Source organism: Canis lupus, chromosome 37 (genome assembly GCF_011100685.1).
Source record: "Canis lupus familiaris isolate Mischka breed German Shepherd chromosome 37, alternate assembly UU_Cfam_GSD_1.0, whole genome shotgun sequence".
NCBI lineage: Eukaryota > Metazoa > Chordata > Mammalia > Carnivora > Canidae > Canis > Canis lupus.
The window spans coordinates 20,824,866-20,843,926 of NC_049258.1; the positions used below are offsets into that span (position 1 = coordinate 20,824,866).

Sequence of the window (19,061 nt, forward strand, 5' to 3'; positions counted from 1 at the left end):
AGAAGTGCTCCCAGGTTAAATGTTGGTCTATAATTACTCACAGGTCTTTCAGTCATCGTTTTATATGTTCATTTATTCATTGATTCTAGAATACCTATTTAGTTATTAATATGTGTCAGGCATTATTATAAATGATGCAATTATGGGAATAAAGGCAGTCCTTGTCCTCAAAGAACTCAAAGTCTAGTGGGTTAGTGTACTTATAAAAACAATATAGTAATTACATTACCAATCCCCTATAGCAAATTGTGAGGTATTGTGGAATATCAGAAAAACTCCCTTTTGAGTTGTCCTTTGAGTATAAACCTTAAGAGATGTATACATTAGGTGGGGGGAATTTTTTCAATAAAATTATTTGGTTCCTTTTTCATTAAATGGGGAAATGGAAAAAAATTTGATGTAGTTGATTTTCATATCAATGAATTTATTTAATGCACTGTGATATACTATCACATTTTGTACTAGAAACACTCTTGAAATGTTAAATATAAAGCTTGTAATCTTATGCCAACTCATCCCCCTACATTTTCTTATTGACTTAACATTTTGTTCTTGAGCTATAATTGAAATTATGTCTAAGAATTTTAAAGTTTACTCCTAGGAGAAGTCTCTTTACCAACGTGGAATGTCTTGGTATTTAATTCTCCTGCAGAATCCATACAAGTAAATGAAATTAAAACAAACATATTTCTATAGTATAGGGCTTGTTTTGGGGTTGTATTGTGTTCCCCAAAATGATATGCCGAAGTTCTATCTTTGGTTACCTATGAATGTGATCGTATTTGGAAATAAGGTCTTTGCAGATTTAGTCAAATTGAAGTCATACTGGATTAGGATGGGCCTAATCCAATATGACTGGTGGTTTTATGATAGAGAAGACACACACACACACACACACACACAGAATACCATGTGACAATGGAGTCATCTGACTCCAGAGGTAATTGAAGTTACGCTACCACAAGACAAAGGATAACAAGGGCTGTGGGCAACCACCAGAAGTTAAGAGAGAATAATGGGGCAGTTCCTCCTGCACAGCTTTCAGAGGGTACTGACCTTACTTTCAGATGTCTAGCCTCCAGAGAACTGTGACAGCATGAATTTCTGTTCTTTTGAGCTATCTACTTTATGATACTTTGTTATAGTGGTCCTAGGAGACTGATATTATATTAATTCCCTTTGCCTTGGTGCTAGACTTTTTGGAAATGAAATCTTCCCTCCCCACAAAGCAATCCACAAATTTGGCTTTTATTGCTTATTTAAATAGCTTGTGATTATTGTACATAACTTCCTATATAAATTATTGTTGTGGTAGGGTTGTTTGGAAGCAAGCACTCAGATGGAGTTTCAGGTGTGTTTATTAAGGATCAACAGCTGGTATCACGTGTCTAAGGGCAATTTGGTTCCCTGCTCTTGCCCTGCACCTCAGGGGTCCTACCACCATTTGGAGTGACTTCCCTGAGATTTTTAAGTCCTCCTCTGATATCTGGGAATGTCTGGGGCTGGCAATGCCATCTGCTGGGCAACGTAAGTGACAGAGTGTACATCCCCATATCCTCTTTTTGGGGTCTTATCTGATCCTCTATCCTGCGTGCGGCTACAACCAGATTCCTTGACGAGCTCCTGACCTGGTAACTATGGAGTCTTTTCAGGACCCCAGTGTCAGGATCCTGATTCCAGGAAGGTGGCCTGGTCAGCAGATTGATCCTACTTATTGGTATGGTAGTTCTTCCATAGGATCATGCAGGATTGGGCTGCCAGAATGGTGGTCTTTGGTATGCTGATTTAGGGTGACTTCTCACTCACATTAGACATAGGACAATTTAGGGGTTTGAGGGAAGACTCTTGTCTACCTATGTATGTGCTCTTCCCTGTCCATCTTCTGACTTATAACGCTAATTCCAGTGTATAGCATTCAAGAACAGTCATTCACCTCCTCCTCAGACTTGGAAGCATATTTCGGGCAGTCTTTTAGGATAGTTGAGCCTTTCTCCTTTGAAGACTTTTGAGACTGCACAAAATTGGCAGGACCTTTCAGTCGATGACCCTTTTTTGTCCAATTGGTGTGGTTGTATTTTATACTTCTGAGTCAGCCTTAAACCGTGTCACTGAGGGATAGACATTTCTTGCATGAGTAGGACTGTGCATGGGCCCCTTGCCCATCCTCCCTGCTATGATGGTATGTGGAAGGCCAGGGTCAACATACAAAGATGTAATATTCTAGAAATGCCTAAGGATTGATAGTAATCATTTTTTAAAAATGTATTGCTTTACATTTATGCTACTCCCATGGTATAATGTGATGCTTTACATTTATGTGTTACCATCCCAAATGGTAAAGTTAGCATGACCACAAAATAAGTTATTGCTCATGGTTTTCTGCATGCTCTGAGTAAGACTTGCATTTGTGGTCAATAACAATGAAGCACAGTGTATCCCTTGAGAGTGTCACTGAAAGCCAATATTCATGATGGATGATGCAGCATCAGGAGCAATAATGTGAGCATCAAATAATAAATGGAATTAGAGAACTGCAGAGCCAAGAATATCTATATTGCTCAATATAAACAAGTTCCGAAGAGCAATGACATTATGAGTAATAATAGTATAGCTATCTTTTTCCTGTGACTGGATAAAAGAAATTAGCCATGAATGGGACATTTGAGAATGAAGAACAGAGATAGTTCCAGAATCTAAACAGGAAGAGATGGAGAAGTTCACTGATTGGATAATAAACAAACATATAAATACTTCTCTATTCCTCATTCTATATCTTTCTTGATAAATCATTGTACCTCACATGAGATAATATATTTTAAATAAAATTGTTTGTATAGACAGGTGCCTTACAAAAAAAAATTGTCCTGGGCCACATATCCCCTAGACTGGTCCTGTCAGTAGCTGTGACAGGGATGGGTTAGAGGATTGGGCCCAGGGAAAAGTTGACAACACTGTAGCCAACGCAGGGAGGTTATGCCCCTCATTTGCCTGAAACAGTCTTGGCTTTACACCCCCGTGTCTCTCAGTCATTGGCCCCTTGGATAGGACCTTGGGCAAGATGGCCTTCTGCAGGAGAGGCAACCCCTAAAGAAGCTGATAGCTGGAGACAATCTGCTGTTCACACTCCCCAGTGCTGGGCATTCCTTGACATAGGGATCTAGGTGGCACATCTTGTGTCTACCATAATTATAATTCCAGATTCAAGTTTTATAGAGGTTTGTAGATAGAGTTTGAATATATTCTAAAGTGCTTAAAACAAACAAAAATTACATATAATTTTACATGCCTCCAAAATCATGGAGAGGCAGATAGTCAAATTATTATAAATTTAGTGCTCTGGTAACAGCTCATCATCAAATTTTTAAAGAACTTTGTCTAAAAAATTTGATATCCAACTTAGCAATTAGTTTGATAATGTTATAGTTTTCAAGTGTCTAATTTTCTGCATTATTTTCCCTCCATCCCTGAGCTTTATTTTCTTAAACATGTAGATATTCTTAATATTTTACCTGTTATAAATTTTGTAATTAGCCAGGTCATCCATGTATGTGTTGTGAAAGAAATAAACAAATAATAGTTCATTTATAAAAATAATAAATAATATTTTTGTGCTCTAGTCTTCCCCACCTCAAATTCTCACTATCTGAAACCAAGCACTTTTACCATTAATATCCACATTTCTAAACAACCTCCTTTTAAAATTGGATTTTTCTATTTTAAACATTGTTTATTCATTCTTAATATAGAAGACCTGCCTTATTTAAATCATTACACACTTATTTTTCCTCCACCCACCCACATACTCAATCCCTTCAGCCTACCAATATATTCCTGTACCATAATTTTTCAATAATTCAGTATTCAGGACTAACATCATCTGACTATGGAAGTTTTGTTTTCAGCTGAATAAAGTTGTGATAATCTCCTTTCTTCTTGGAGACAGATATCATTCCTGCAATCCTATATTTTTGTTCTTGTCTGGATCACATACTCTCTGTGGCGATTGCAGAGCTCTCATCTCAGAGCCTCCTTTTAGCACCATGCTAGGAAGTTGTTTGGCTTGTCTCTATTGAATCCCATTTTCTTGACACCATATTATGTTTCCTCTTGATTTATCCCATCATTTTGGTGCTGTATGTTGTAGGAGAGGAAAGACTTTCCCTCTACTCCCCTAGATTCATTAGCTGGGTCTATAAAGTAAGCTGAGAGCAGGCAGGTGAACATACAAAAGGTATACAGATTTATTCACTTTTAATATTACATGCACAGAGACATCACTGAAGAAAAGAGAGTGGTGAAATTTGAAAGCTTATATATTGTCTTAATATTGGAAGGGTCGTGGGGACGCAGGCCACTTAGAGAAGACTTAACATTTTTATTGACACTTTAATAAAACTATTCTCTACTTCAGAGCAGTAGGAATGAAATAAGTCTGTTATTCTAAACCTTGGGGTGCTTAAAATGTCTTTAACATGAGAGGTGCAGCTACCATGGATATTGTTCTTTGCTTTTAGAGCACTTCGAATGAGTAGTGGTCTGCTGGTTCCCCTCACCAAAAAATGTTTTTAAAAATTTTAAAAATTTAAAAATTAAAAAATAAGCCTGATTGGTAGCATTTACCAATTTCTATGGTAAAAATCCTCCCATCGTGGCTGACTTTAAGTTACCCATCTGATGTCACTGAAGGCAGAATTGAGAAGAGAAGTTCACTGTAGCTCTTTGGTTATATGAACAAGCACCAGAGTATCACTGGATTAATATATTCATTTTATAAAATTCCTGTTTTTCCCTCAAACTTAATACTTAATAAATCAAATAAAACAAAAGGGTTTCTAATAGAAAAAGAAAAAAAGATTCAAAACTCACTCTTCCAACCCTAATCTTGCTTCTTGGAAGTTACTCCTTTGAACTATTTCTGTTTGAAGTGCTGCTGGTTAGGCTTTCCCTCAGAAATCTAATTTACCAATATGGCTTGATTTGGCAACAATATAAAACACCTGCAACTCTTTCAACTAGGACATTTTTCTATCATTGAATAACTTTCTTCCCTCTATTTTCACTGTCCTCTACAATTCCTGTTAGCTAGTCATCCTGAATAACACTCTGTCTTTTCTTTCATAATTTTTATTTATCCTTTTTTATGTTTTTAATTCTTATTTTGAGTTTTTTTTTGCTATAAATCATGTGATTTTATTTTATTTTTTTCATGTGATTTTATATTCTGCTTTTTCTATTTTTTTCTTAAGATTGTCTTCTTGTTTAATGGATAAAGTATTATTTGAATCTTATGATTCTAACAAAGTTTATTGTATTTTATACTTCCTGAATTATCATTTTTTCTTTTAGGGTTTTTCTTTTTCAAGCTGTAGTTTTTTATACTGTTGTTTTTCACATAGCTGTTAACCTTCCATTGTCTATTTATATTCAGTAATGTGTGGCTGGGTTGATTTGTATGCTGTATGATTTGAGTGTTCTCTCCATTTCTAATATGAAGTTTTCATACTATGACTTTCAAGGAATCTTTCAGCACCTTTCAGACATTGGCAGAGTCATTAGGCTTCACTTTGGGATCATCCTGGAGTACCTCCCAATGCCAGAAAGGAGAAAGCTTAAACCCCAGCACATAATCTTAATTTGGCAGTCCTGGTTCTGCTCACACCATTAGTCAGTTTATTTAGAGAAATTAAGTGTGTGTAGAGGAGAGAGAGTATGGGTATGATTCTCCTTGGCAGTGTTATTCCAGGGGGGGCTGCATTCTAAAATTGATGAGTTGGGGAGAGAGAAGAATGGATAGGGAGGGGGCATGTGGGAGAGCAGACTGGTGCAGTTGTTTCATGTGAGACTTCCACCGTTCCCTTTTCCTGCCCTCAGCCCCAATCTTCCAGATTTTTCATGATAGTGCAAATTCCAAATACAGTGTCTTTGTAGAGTTCTGCTAAGGATATATGCATTTTTTTCTGGAGCAGTTTGTTTCCATGCATTCTGAGCTGTGACTTCATTTTTGTTTCATCCAACAAAGAGTTCAGTCTGCCTTCATTTTCCCAGAAGTGTCTGAAATCTTTTATCCATGAAAGATCATTCTTTTCTTTCTCATTTTTATGGATTAATTTCAATTTTTCATGCCAACAGTACGAGTATGAATTGGAACTTAGAATGCACACTTCATCATCATTGGACCTATTGAACAGTGAACCCATTTGGAATCTTACCATCAATGAACCATCCTTGGATACCCATCAGTACCCTCGTTGGGTGCTAGCTATATTGTATCTGGTATCTATATATAGTGGTGTGTTTTGTTTGTTTATTTACTTTATGTAAGCACTAGCTAAATACTGAACAATACCATATCAGGGTTTTGTTTTGTTTTATTCTTATTTTTAGGAAAATACCAGTGTAGGGAAGTTATTTTCCTCTAAAGAGTACCCATTTGTAAAATTAGTGTTTGAGGGATACCTGGGTGGCTCAGTGGTTAAGCATTTGCCTTCAGCTCAGGGGAAGATCCCAGAGTCCTGGGATGAAGTCCCACATCAGGCTCCCCAGGGGGAGCCTGCTTCTCCCTCTGCCTATGTCTCTGCCTCTGTCTCTCTGTCTCTCTCTCTCTGTCTTTTATGAATAAATAAATAAAACCTTAAATAAAATAAAATAAAATAAAATTAGTGTTCCAAATTTTGGTTCTTAAGGTTCTGAGCACTATATGTTAAGTTGGAAGTAAATTTAGGAAGATTTCTTCACTTGGGAGAACAAAACAAAATCTTATAAATTATCATAATTTTCTGATCTGAATTTGATTTCTATTTTATCATGATGAAAATATAAATTTGCATTCCTTAATGCTACCTTTGGTCAAATAATTTTAGAAAATATTTATAGTTGTATTATTTTAGCCTAAAGTATAAGGATTATTTCTTTAATTCTCTATTATATAGTCTCATTACAAAAAAAAAAATTTTGATTATGGGAGTAGTTTGGAAACCCAAGGCAATTGACATTATGAAGATGAATTCCACGTATTGACTAAGAGTTTCACTTTATGTTGGCTCAACTGAATTTCCAAAACTTAAATGTTATTTTAAAATAATCCATAATTTTATTTTTTAAGTATTTGAAGCCAGATAATACAACTCTTACTCTACTATACTCTAACCATTCATAGTTATTTAATAGATTAGTTATTTAAAGACTACATCTGTGTTTTAGCAATATTAAATATCTTATGTAAAAAACATGTGCTCAGAATTTCTGATGGATTGTAGAACTAAGACTACTGGACAAGAATATAAATATTACTTGTCTCATTTATTTTCATGTATACTACTATGAATGCAACTAGTTATTTTTAGAATTTTGTTTCTCTGTATTATAGAATAAATATCTGTATATGTGTGTATAGCTTTAATGAATGTGTACATAATATTAAATATATGCATGCAAATCAAATGTAGTCACTAATGTTTCCAGTATACACAAAATATATATAGGTGTAGGTAATGTATACACATGTTCTCTTTGTGTATATATGTATGTGAGTATTTTCAAGGCCAGATTAAGCAGAAGGCTTAAAGTACTCCACTCCTCACACCAAGCCTTATTATTCTGCACCACACATTCAGTTATATTGAGTGGTTAGGGTTAGGCTGACACTTTTCAGGCTGAAAGACAGAAACATTTATCTTCACTGACAAACAATTTGGGAGTACTTTCCTTGGGTTGCAAGAAACTTGCTCTAACACAATTCTCATTCTATTCTATTATGAAGCCCCTGCAACATTTGGCATCTTCTTACAGAATTTGCATGTAATGAACCAAATGGCACTACAGGTTGATTGTAATATATGTTAAAACGTTTATACAAAATTTTCCACCTTTGAAATTTAGATTAATGTTGGGATTATTTTGTATACATTTTTAAGGAAGAAACATTATTGATTTTCCTCTGAATATAAATGTAATATATATTTTTATTAGAAACTATGAAAATAAAAAAACTATGAAAATATAAGAAAATCCCAAGAAAAAAGTAATACTTATAATCCTACTAATCAAAGATAATAGCTATTAATAATTTATGTGTCCTTTAATCATATTTACTTATAAACATGAATTATATATATTTGATAGGTGTATTTAGAATCATACCATTTATATTTGCAGAGTTTTTGCTTAATTTTGAATGACATTTTATCTGTCATTTGTTTTTAATGGCTGCATGATATATCCTAGGCACATTCTACCATATAATCACCCTCCATAACTGGATATTTATTTTCATTTCTTGCTCTTATAAGTTATACCATAATAAAATTTATTTTCTAAATTTTTATGCACACCCACAATGGTCTTGGCTATTTTATTTATTTTTCTGTGTTATCTGATCATACCCATAGTGCATTGTTCATATCTCAAATATATGTTTTCTTATTTAGAAGAGTCACTTTTTTTCTATAGTGGTACTAATCTTTGGACTATCCTCTATGTTACAAATGATTTCTCCTACTTCTTCTATTTTTTTTAATAATAAATGTGATTATTTTTGATGTGTGCTTTAGTTTAAAATATCCGTTTTAGTATTGTCTCTATGGAGAAGTTGGTAGTTTCTCAAAAAGTTAAAACACAAACATACTTTATTATTCAGCAACTTTTCTCCTATAGACTTATCCCAAATAATTAAAAACATACATCCACAAAAGACTTGTACAAAAATGTTCATTATAACACTCTTTGTAATAACAAACCATTGGAAGCAACTTAAGTTTACACCAAAAAAAAATAATAGAAAAAATGATGATATATTCATAAAATAGTGTTAAAGAAAATGAACTACAGATTCACATGAAAACATAGAAGAATCTCAAAAACATTCCCATTGAAAGAAGCAAGACACAAAATAACATATACTGTGTGATTCTATTTCTGTGATGTTCTACAACAGGTATAAATAATCTATGGGATTAGACATCAAAAGAGTGGTTGGTTGCCTCTGTGAAGGGGCAAGGCAGAAAGAATGGGAAGGCGTACTGTGGAACTCTCAGAGATTTTGGTAATGTCTATTTCCCATTTAGGGCACTGATTACATGGGTTTATATTAGTTAAAACTTAAGCTCTACTGTCATGGACTGAATTCTGTTCCCTCAAAACTCATATGCTGAGGACCTAACCCCCATTACCTCAGAATATGACTATATTTAGAGACAAAACCCTTAAAGAGGCAATGAAGTTAAAACAAGGTTATATAGGTGGACTTTAATCCATTATAACTGGTGTCCTTGTAAGAGAAGGAGATTAGGATACAGACACACATAGTGGAAGGACCATGTGATGATATAAACAGAAGACAGCCATCTCAAGCCAATGAGAGAGACCTAAGAAGAAACCAACCTGTTAACACCTTGATCTCAGACTTTTAGCCTCCAGAATTGTGAGAAAATAAATTTCTATTGTTTAAGCCACTCAGTCTGTGGTGTTTGTTATAGTATCCCTAACAAACTAGTACATCTACCTTCTAGATTTGTGCAGATTACTGCAGGTTATTATACTCAATAAACAAACTAAAATGTCAGCTATTAGACTTCCTGCTTGTGGCCAACCTGGAATAGCAGGAAATGAAATGCCCTCCTGACTGACATAATGAATAAATAGACAAAGCATATAAATCAGTGGTTTTCAAGATATTCAAAATGAGCCAAGTAAGATGGTTATCATTGAAAGATAAAAAATAAATGAGGTGAGCCCTACAATAATTTTCTGATTCCTGCTTGAAGAAAATTCTGGATAATTTTACAATCGGAGGACTCTGGAGAATCCATCTGAGTATTTATCAGTGCATATGTTTAGAGGAACTACTAAGGTTGGGAAGAGAACCACTCATAGTGCTCAGGGCAAAAAAAAAAAAAAATCCCTAGAGTTCGTAAAGAACTGGGAATAGTCCCATTGTCACCAGCCAGAAAGAAAACCTTATCTTTCAGTGCATGTGGCGATCAGCTTCTGTGTCACGAGTTCGCCAAATTATTTTTATACTAAGCACTGCCTCTCTGATACAGGCTGAAAGGAGATTCCCAAAAGATAAAACTATTCCAAAGGAATGTAGCCATATCCCAAAACAATGATCAAAAAATATTTGTCAAAATTTAAAACTATGCAAAACCTAACAAGATAAAATCACAATGTCTGTCATCCAAAAAAAATTAGCATTTATGCAAAGAAGCAGGAAAACATAACCCAAAATGAGTACAGAAACATCAATTGTCTGAGAGTGATCTAGTAATGATACAGATGATAGAATTAGTAGACAATGACATTAAAATGTTTATTATAATTTAATTCCCTATGTTCAAGAAAATTAAAATTTAAGCATGTTAAGTAGAAATCTGATAGGTATAAAAAACACAGAAATACAACTTCTAGTGATGAAAAATGGAATATCTGAGATGAACCCTGTCAATTACAAATATGCATTCCTTTGCATTTTTGCTAAGATCATGACCCATTCTGAGATAAGACATTCACCCAAACTTTTAAAAAAATTTCTTTGCAGGTTCATTCCATACCAAAATGTCACTTGAAATGTATTTTGTGTGGTATGAAGTAGGATCTAATTTATTTTTCTATATTATCAAATAATATTCAAAACACTAATTATGTTCTCTATCATTGTATCATTGATTTAAAATGGCAGTTTTTAACATTTGTGAGTGCAGGTGTGTATGAATGAGTGTCAGGGTTTTTTCTTCTTCTGCTACCTCTAGCTGGCAAAGCCATCTTTATTCAAGACATTTTTTATGCATCTCTATTTTGGTTTGGCTCGTTTATGGTCAAGATACTCATTGTGGTTGTACTTGTTCTGCATCTTGGTGTTAAAGTCTATTACATCAAAGAAGAGAATATTAACATAGTAATATCCAATTGTCCTCTGGCCTGGTATTTGGCTTAGTTATATTTGAGTATCATAGGAAAGCTTCTTCATTGTGTAGTTCACATACATGGCAGCAGATTTTCCTCAGCTCACTCTTAAATCCAACTATTACTTCTTTAATTCAGGAATTGTCAGTGGGGTTTATTCACTCATTCTTTCAGTTTTTTCATTCACTCCTGTGTTAATTCAGTACTGAATTAGGTACTGGTAATAAATTTTTTAAAAAAGATGCTATCTCACTTTTATGAGATAAAGGTTTTTAACTCTTAGATTAGGCTCATGATCACAAAATAAAACCATAAAGCAGTATTTAATTCTAACAGTGAGTGAAAAATTGTCTTACAAATTTAAACCCATTTTGTCAGACAAGGATATTTGCCATGACTCTTACTGTTATCTTTCAATGTGGTCCCAAACACCCTACACATCACATAAAATTCCTTGAAATATGTTAATAATAAATTTTTAGTTAACAGGGTGATTCAGAGTATTCCCTATTTCAAATTCCTTTGGTTATTTCAGTCAATATTAGGGAAGGTGTAATGTTAGAGACCTATGTTCACATTGGCATCTTACATCAAATTTATTATATGTATTCTTAAGAAATTAGGGTATGTTTTAATGAAAATCTTTCTATCCTATAAGAATGAATATGTTATGGCTTTTTATGAGTAACTTCCATGTTTTAGAAGAAGACTCGATTTTTTTATAATAACCTTTTTTTCTTTCTTTTTTTTTTTTTTTAATTTTTTTTTTTTTATTTATTTATGATAGTCACAGAGAGAGAAAGAGAGAGAGGCAGAGACACAGGCAGAGGGAGAAGCAGGCTCCATGCACCGGGAGCCCGATGTGGGATTCGATCCCGGGTCTCCAGGATCGCGCCCTGGGCCAAAGGCAGGCGCCAAACCGCTGCGCCACCCAGGGATCCCCAATAACCTTTTTTTCTAATAAACTTAGGGAAAGGCATTGAACATGGTTATAGAGGAAGCATATTAATAAGCACTTTTTAAAATAAAGACGACTTCTACATCAAACAATCTACAATCAACTTAAGTTTTTTTTCCTTATCTTGTCTTTTCCCCGTTGACAAATAGCTTTACCATTGATTTATTTAATATAAGATATTTTGCATTTGAAAACTTAATTCATTCACAAAACCTACTACTTAGCCTACACAAGGTCAGAAATATATTGTCTTAACAAACATCTTTTAAAATCTATCATCTATCAGCGATGTATGTATCATCACTGATACATGTCTGTATGTCTGTATACATACAGACATACATGTATAATCATCATTAATATTTAGGGCAAACCACCTTCTCTTTGCAGCCTTCTTTGGTTAGATCTACCCTCTTTGATCAGCAGAAATATACTGTATATATGTGAATCACTTATAAAATGCATTTTATTTCATTCAGATTTTAAAATATGCATATAGGCTGGTTGTCATCTCAAAGAGGTGATATACTTCCTTAGATTAAGACCTGATGTCTGGTACTTTTATTTTATTTTTAAAGATTTATTCATGAGAGACATGGGGGTGGTGGGTGGGTGGCAGGCACAGAGACATAGGCAGAGGGAGAAGTAGGATCCATGCAGGGAGCCCAATACAGGACTCAATCCTGGGACTCTGGGATCACACCCTGAGCTAAAGGCAAGGGCTCAACTGCTGAGCCACCCAGGCGTCCCTGTCATCTGGTACTTTTAGACAGAGTTTGAACAATAAGTGTTACCTGATTGAATTTGCAGAAGTGCAAATTTGAGGAAGCAGAAGTGCTCTTTAAATACTGTAAATTTCACAGATGCATAGTTCAACACACTCTTCAGTGGTGGTAAAACCATCTCTTTAGAATTGTTGGTTTTAGTAATAGCAATGAAGTTAAAATCTGTAAGTAGTTTTTCTTGTGATAATGGGATACTGCCCCTCATGGCCACCTTCCAAATCTCCCATATGCATTTTATTTGAAATTATAGCATGTGATGACAATGTTTAAATGCTTATTAAGCACAGTGACTGAACAGCACTAAGTTCAAAGTAAGACTTAACTGGCTTAAAACACACTACTTAAATATTTTTTCCACTTGTACGGCTATTACTAGATGTTTCTGAAACAAGCCCAAACAAGTTTTCACCATAGTAATATTTGTTTCTTTGTACCCCTCAAGCCTATTTTGAGGACTGGCAAACATAGCAGGCAACTGTGATTTTTTTAACTGAAAAAAAAAAAAAAAAAGCATGAATGAATAACTTCTCACTACAAGAAGTAAGTAATTTAGTGCTCCACTGAGTTGTAACCTAACAAGAAGTGTGTGCTACAGTGGTCTTTGTTAATAAACCATACTATTAGTATAGTGATTTTGTTAAAATCTTGATTAAACAATTAATAATAATGTATACCATTAATGGAAATTATTTTTAGATTGTTGCTTTATTCAAGAATTAAAGAGATTGTGATTTTAAACAATTTGCCAAAGGACAGAAGTTAAAGTACTGTTTGGCATCATGAGTTTTTAAAAAATATCATCTTTTTACACCATTGTTTTAATGCACTGACATATTTTGCATGTCACAATTACCTTAGTCAGCACAATTCAGATAAATGAAGTGAAATAAATAGAGCTCTTCTATTAGCACAATGATATTGTAATGTTGAGAGCTGAATGAAATGAGGTCGTTAATGGAGTTAAAATCACAAGCCCACAAGCAACATAAGGCTGTTCCTTTTTCAAGTTTTTACTTAAAAAAAAAAACAAACATTAAAAAAATCATTCTTTTTTTCTGACTGGAGCCTTTTATTGCACAAGGTCTGAAGTGATCCAAATGACATTGTATTTCTTGAACTTGGGAATATGTGTATGTATATATATTTATTAATTTATATATGAACATATATCTATGGTGTCATTTACTTTTATAAATGTAAACACTACCCTGAAATGGTCTGCCTAGATTAACTTTTTATAAATCAATAACCATTTCACATTTTCTTATATTTGTTGTCAGGTTTTTTTATCTTTAATTCATAGGGGTTCCTTAGCCTTGAGTTAATTGTCCTATCCATGATTTTTCAAACAGAAGCCTTAGAGGACTTTAATATTTAAAGGAATATTTTCAGATTAGACAATCCTTTTTTAAAGATTAGAAAAGTTTTTTAGCCTTATGGTTCTTAAAAAAAATAAAAATAAACTTATGGTTCTTCACAATTTTGAAAACTTGAAAAATGTTCCTTAAACTAGCATATAATTATGCATTTTAAATAGTTGATGCTTTGATTTAAAAAGGGGAATATTATGTCTCCTTTGTTGCAATATTACAATATTATTTACCCAAAACTAACTCCTCAAAATAAAAGGAGTTTAAAAGGACAGAAGTGTGGGGAAACTGGTGTGTGGATGTATTAGTCTTCTAGGGCTGCCATCACAAAGTGCCACAGACTGGAGGGCTCAACGACAGACATGTATTTCCTCCCAGTTCTGGAGGCCGGGAGCCTGAGATGGAGGTGTCCTCAAGGTTGGTTTCTTTCGAGGCCTCTCTCCTTGGCTTGCAGATGCCTGCCTTCTCCCCGTGTCATTAGACGGTCTTCCCTTGGACTCGAGGCCAGGATGGTGGTGGGCAGGGCCACGGTGAGGCACTCCAGGGCGAGGGTGACCTATTCGAGCACAAAGTCAGCGACGCCCACAATCCACAGCAGGTCGAAGAAGTCGTCCAGTGTCTCCAGGTTGGGCTTCAGGAGCATGAGGCTGCTGTAGGGCTGTTGAGAACTGAATGCAGAGAGCACATAGAGGGCGTTTCCTGCCAGAAAGGCCAAGATCCACAAGGTGACCAGCACCGACCTCTCCTCTCTCAGAGAGTCCTGTTCTTGCAGCGAGCGGTTGGCAAAGGCAAGGGTGCTGGCCTTCCCGACGCACAGGGCAATGCCGAGCTTGTGCTGCAAGCACACTTGGGCCAGGAGAATCCGGATGAGGGGCAGGCCTTCTGGAGCCAGCAGACCTTGGCCTTCAGCTCGGACAGGGCAGGGGTGGCCGGGGAGGGAGGCCGGGGAAGGGTGCAGGTGGGGAGGCCAGAGAAGGGCGCAGGTGGGGAGGCGGAGGAAGGGCACAGGTGGGGAGGCTGAGGAAGGGCGCAGGTGGGGAGGCCGACTCGCCTTCATCACACTCACCGGGGAGCTGAGTGCTTGGCTGCGATCTCTCTCAGGTGGACCGCTGTCCGTGTTCCTGCTGTGGCACCTCTGCATTTTCCTTAAGACCTGGTTCACTGTGAGGAGCCACATGAACTTGAGAACTCCATGCTGATGATGCCTGAAGTGGGTTTTTAATTGCTGACCCAATTAAAAACCAAATAGAAATGTTAATTTCCCCAAGTTAATGTTCACACGGTCATGTGCAAAAGTAGTATTTGGAAATTTCATGCTTGCTTTCCAAGGTTCAGTCCTGGGAGCATTAACTATTACCTGTTGAGGGGCACCTGGTTGTCTCAGTTGGTAGAGCATGTGACCCAATCTTGGGGTCATGAGTTCAAGAGTCAGTTGTGGTAGGGTTTACTTATAAACAATAAACAAACTGAAGTATAAATATTATCTGTTGATTTCTTTATTTTTTTACTCGTAGAGATTTAGCATAAATTTTTGGAAAGTATGTTCCAGGACTTGCCCAAACATCTCTAGCACAGCAGAACTCTGGGGTAATGGTCATATTTACCAAGATAGTGATAACTGATTTGGGAGAGTCATTTTTATAGTTTAGATAAAAAATTATCAAGAAGGTGTAAGAATTATAACCTGAGGAGCTTAATCACTTAAATTGTCTTATTTTTAGTACTTTTTGGTACCAAAGTAATTGGAAGTGTTTAAAATCCCAAATGCTAATTTCTCCTAGTCATCCTTTCTTTGACCTAAACTTTCTGCTGGTTTGTTGTGTTTCCAGCATACAAAGGTTTCCTGGTATGCTAAAAAAGGCATGAGTCTCCTGTTTAAAAACTGTGGTTCCCAGGTCTACCCAGGAATCAAGAGACTGAGGATGTCCTAAGATGAAAGTGAAACCATATTTCACCACTTTTAAAGACCATTTGATGGCCCAACAAGGACATGAATGAATGTGATAGCACTTGGAGTAATTTTGCTGATTAAATAAGGACATGGGAAGTTTTTTACTTTTTTCTTTTTTTTAAAGAAAAAAAAAAAGGAAGCACAAACTGGAGGGCTCTAATTTGAAATAGAGTTTGGGATATACAGCAACAAGTGGCTTCCATATATTTCGCCGATTTTTTTATATTCTCATTTTTGTGTGTGTGCTCATAAATTAAGAGTAAAGAGTAGGGGTGGCTTCATGAACCCAAAAGAAAGTGCAGCTATATTAAAATAATTTTATTCGGCTGGTTTGATGTAACCAAAAAATAGAAATGAAGAGGATAAATGATGGTTATCATGTTTATCATCTGACACTTCACCTTTTCCCTATTCTGTAACGGGGTCTCTGACCTTAGAGCTATACTATTAAATTTCCATAAACAATGTATCTTGCAACTGTTTTGTGTTTTGAGGAGAGGCTGGGGACCAAGGACTCTCAGATTTAGCTGCTCCTTACACAGATGGAATCAATTCCACTGTATATAGGCCCCTGCCTTTCCTTGAATCTTTTACTAAACCTTTCTCCTCCTTGTTATCCCTCCCAGTAGGTACTTAGGTTTGTTCTCCTCTCTGCTAAGTCATTGCTATTTCTTCATCTGTTTCCTGTTTCTTATATAGGAGGGTAAAATTAAGATGCCTCCTGCTTTGGGGCACCTGGGTGGCTCAGGCAGTTAAATGTCTGCATTCAGCTCAGGTCATGATCTCGGAGTCCAGGGATCCAGCCTCGCATCAGGATCCTTGCTCAAGGTGGAGCCAGCTTCTCCCTCTCCCTCTGCCATTCCCCCTGCTTGTGCTCTCATGTGCTTTTTCTTTTTCAAATAAATAAAATATTTTAAAAAAAGAGAAAAGATACCTCCTGTTTTCATCTAGCATAGCATGTTATGTTATTGCTCTGCTTGCTTTTTGATACATTTTTATCTTGATTTGATAAAACCAGACATCAGAAGCATGTATTTTCCATCATGCATTTGTTCATACTGGTCATATTCGTTTTCACACATATGAAGAATTCTATAAATGTTTCAGATGACATATACAAAAGTGGTAATAATAATTTAACAAATATTTTTACTGAGTTTGCCAGGGAACAGGGAACGGCATTCTTGTGGGTAAAAAATAAGTAAGAACTGTATGACATCTGAAATTAGTGGTAAGTGCTATGGAGAAAAATATAGCAGATAAAGTCACAATAACAGATTGGAAGGATATTTTAAACAGGCTGTTCAGGAGAGCCTCTTCCTTGTTGCTTAAAATTTCTTTTAAAAATATTATCTTAGCACAAGGATCAAGGAATCACTAAAAATTTCACTTAGAGATTAAAAAAAAGATACTTGTCATGGTTAGTAGGGATTATAATTACTTGGGAAGAAGTATATCTCTTTTTTTCTGCCCTTGTAGAACTGGAAAAATAAAGCTATTTAATGAAAGTGTGGTTTAAATACCCGTTGGAAATCTAAGTTGCTATTGAAAAAAGATGTATAATGCAGTTACATTTCTTTGTTTATGGAGCTGGAGGAGAGAAGGAAAGAAACTTGAGGCTAATAGAAATAGATTATATCTCACTATGGAACACAGTTTAAAATAATGCATTTTATTGTGGATCTTCCTTCAGAATTCAAACTGAATATCATTTACTTTTTCTATTTAAGTAATAGCCTCAGGGATTTTTAAAAAAATCAGTATCAGAAGATAACCTAATATATCATTCATATAGTTTCTTCCTATCACAGTATTATTGACAGAATATCATGCTACCAATATCACCTTTTATAGTATTGAAGTGATAAAATAGAAGTTTCCCCCAAATGCATTTTTTTTCAATAAAAGTAGTCTTAGTATATTCTTTTGTCCTACTATGTCTTATTGAAAGAGTAGCAATATCAAATACTTTCCTGTGCATTACTTTAAAAGTGAATATTTGTTTGGCCTATTTAAATTAATATTTTATTATCTTTTAAATATTTTGCAGATATTTATTATGGGACATTGGTTTAATTTAAAAGAGTTTGCCAGTATCAGTACTTTTTCCACTAAAATAATGAAACATAAAGATTTAAAGTATTTTAACATAATTTTATCTATTTTTAAAGAACAGCATATTTGATATATAGAAAGTATGTTTTTAAAATGAAGAGTATTTTTAAGTTTGGAATTAAATCAGACATATGGTTCCATAATTGAAGGTATAAAACGAGGTGCACAATGAAATTCCCCCACCTACTGTAGTCTTGGCTGAAGGGCCCTTGTGGAAGTAAACATTTACTGTATCTTTGTAACTTTCCAAAAGTTTTATTCATATACAAACAAGCTTGAAAGGTTTTATTCATATACAAATAAGCTTTACTATATATTCTTGCTTGCCTTTCTGTACCTAAAATTTAGCATATTTCAAAATTATTCTGCAGATTTTTTTTTATCACTTCTGATATAGAGGTCTTTCTGTATTGGTAGTATAAAGAACTTCTTCTCTTATTTGATATCTACATAGTATTAAATTGTCTATTGCACCAATATTCACTTATTTGTCTCCATTTGATGCTTTTCTAGCTTTCCCCCAGTCTTTTGCTACTGCAATCAGTGATAGGAATTTATGATGTTTTGCACATATAGATATGTAGGTAATAACCCCAGCATTAGAATGACTGAATATAGAGGCCCAGGTTTTTGTAATTTTGATGAATATTAATATTGCCACATTTGTCTCATTGTTTTATTTTGTAATCTTCACATCAAAATTTGAGAGAAGTTATTTCTGTAAAATTTTTTCAAATATTTGTATTTGTACCAATATGATACATGAAGGATAATATTTCAGGAAAGTTTTATATTATAAGTGGGGTTGAGAATCATTTTAAAAGCTACTATTTGGGGGCACCTGGGTGTCTCAGTTGGGTAACCATCCACTCTTGATTTTGGGCATGATCTCAGACCCTGAGATCCTACCCCCTGGCTCCAAGTTCAGCAGGGAGTCTGCTTCTCTCCTCCCTCTTCCTCTATCCCCCCACTCATGTACACAC

General features: G+C 35.1%; 1 protein-coding gene and 2 long non-coding RNA genes across 8 annotated transcripts in view; 2 read left to right on the forward strand and 1 right to left on the reverse strand.

Moving 5' to 3' along the window:
• SPAG16 (sperm associated antigen 16) overlaps nucleotides 1-19,061 on the forward strand; it is a 907,696-nt gene that overhangs the window by 176,561 nt on the left and 712,074 nt on the right. The window lies entirely within an intron of this gene.
• LOC119867955 overlaps nucleotides 1-19,061 on the forward strand; it is a 77,321-nt gene that overhangs the window by 10,006 nt on the left and 48,254 nt on the right. The gene's annotated exons all lie outside the window — the stretch shown is intronic.
• On the reverse strand, nucleotides 8,639-15,235 carry LOC119877915. Its single transcript, XR_005385362.1, has 3 exons — nucleotides 15,079-15,235; nucleotides 11,849-14,680; nucleotides 8,639-11,628 (listed from the first exon to the last, which is right to left on the reverse strand). It is a non-coding gene; the product is annotated as an uncharacterized LOC119877915 (long non-coding RNA).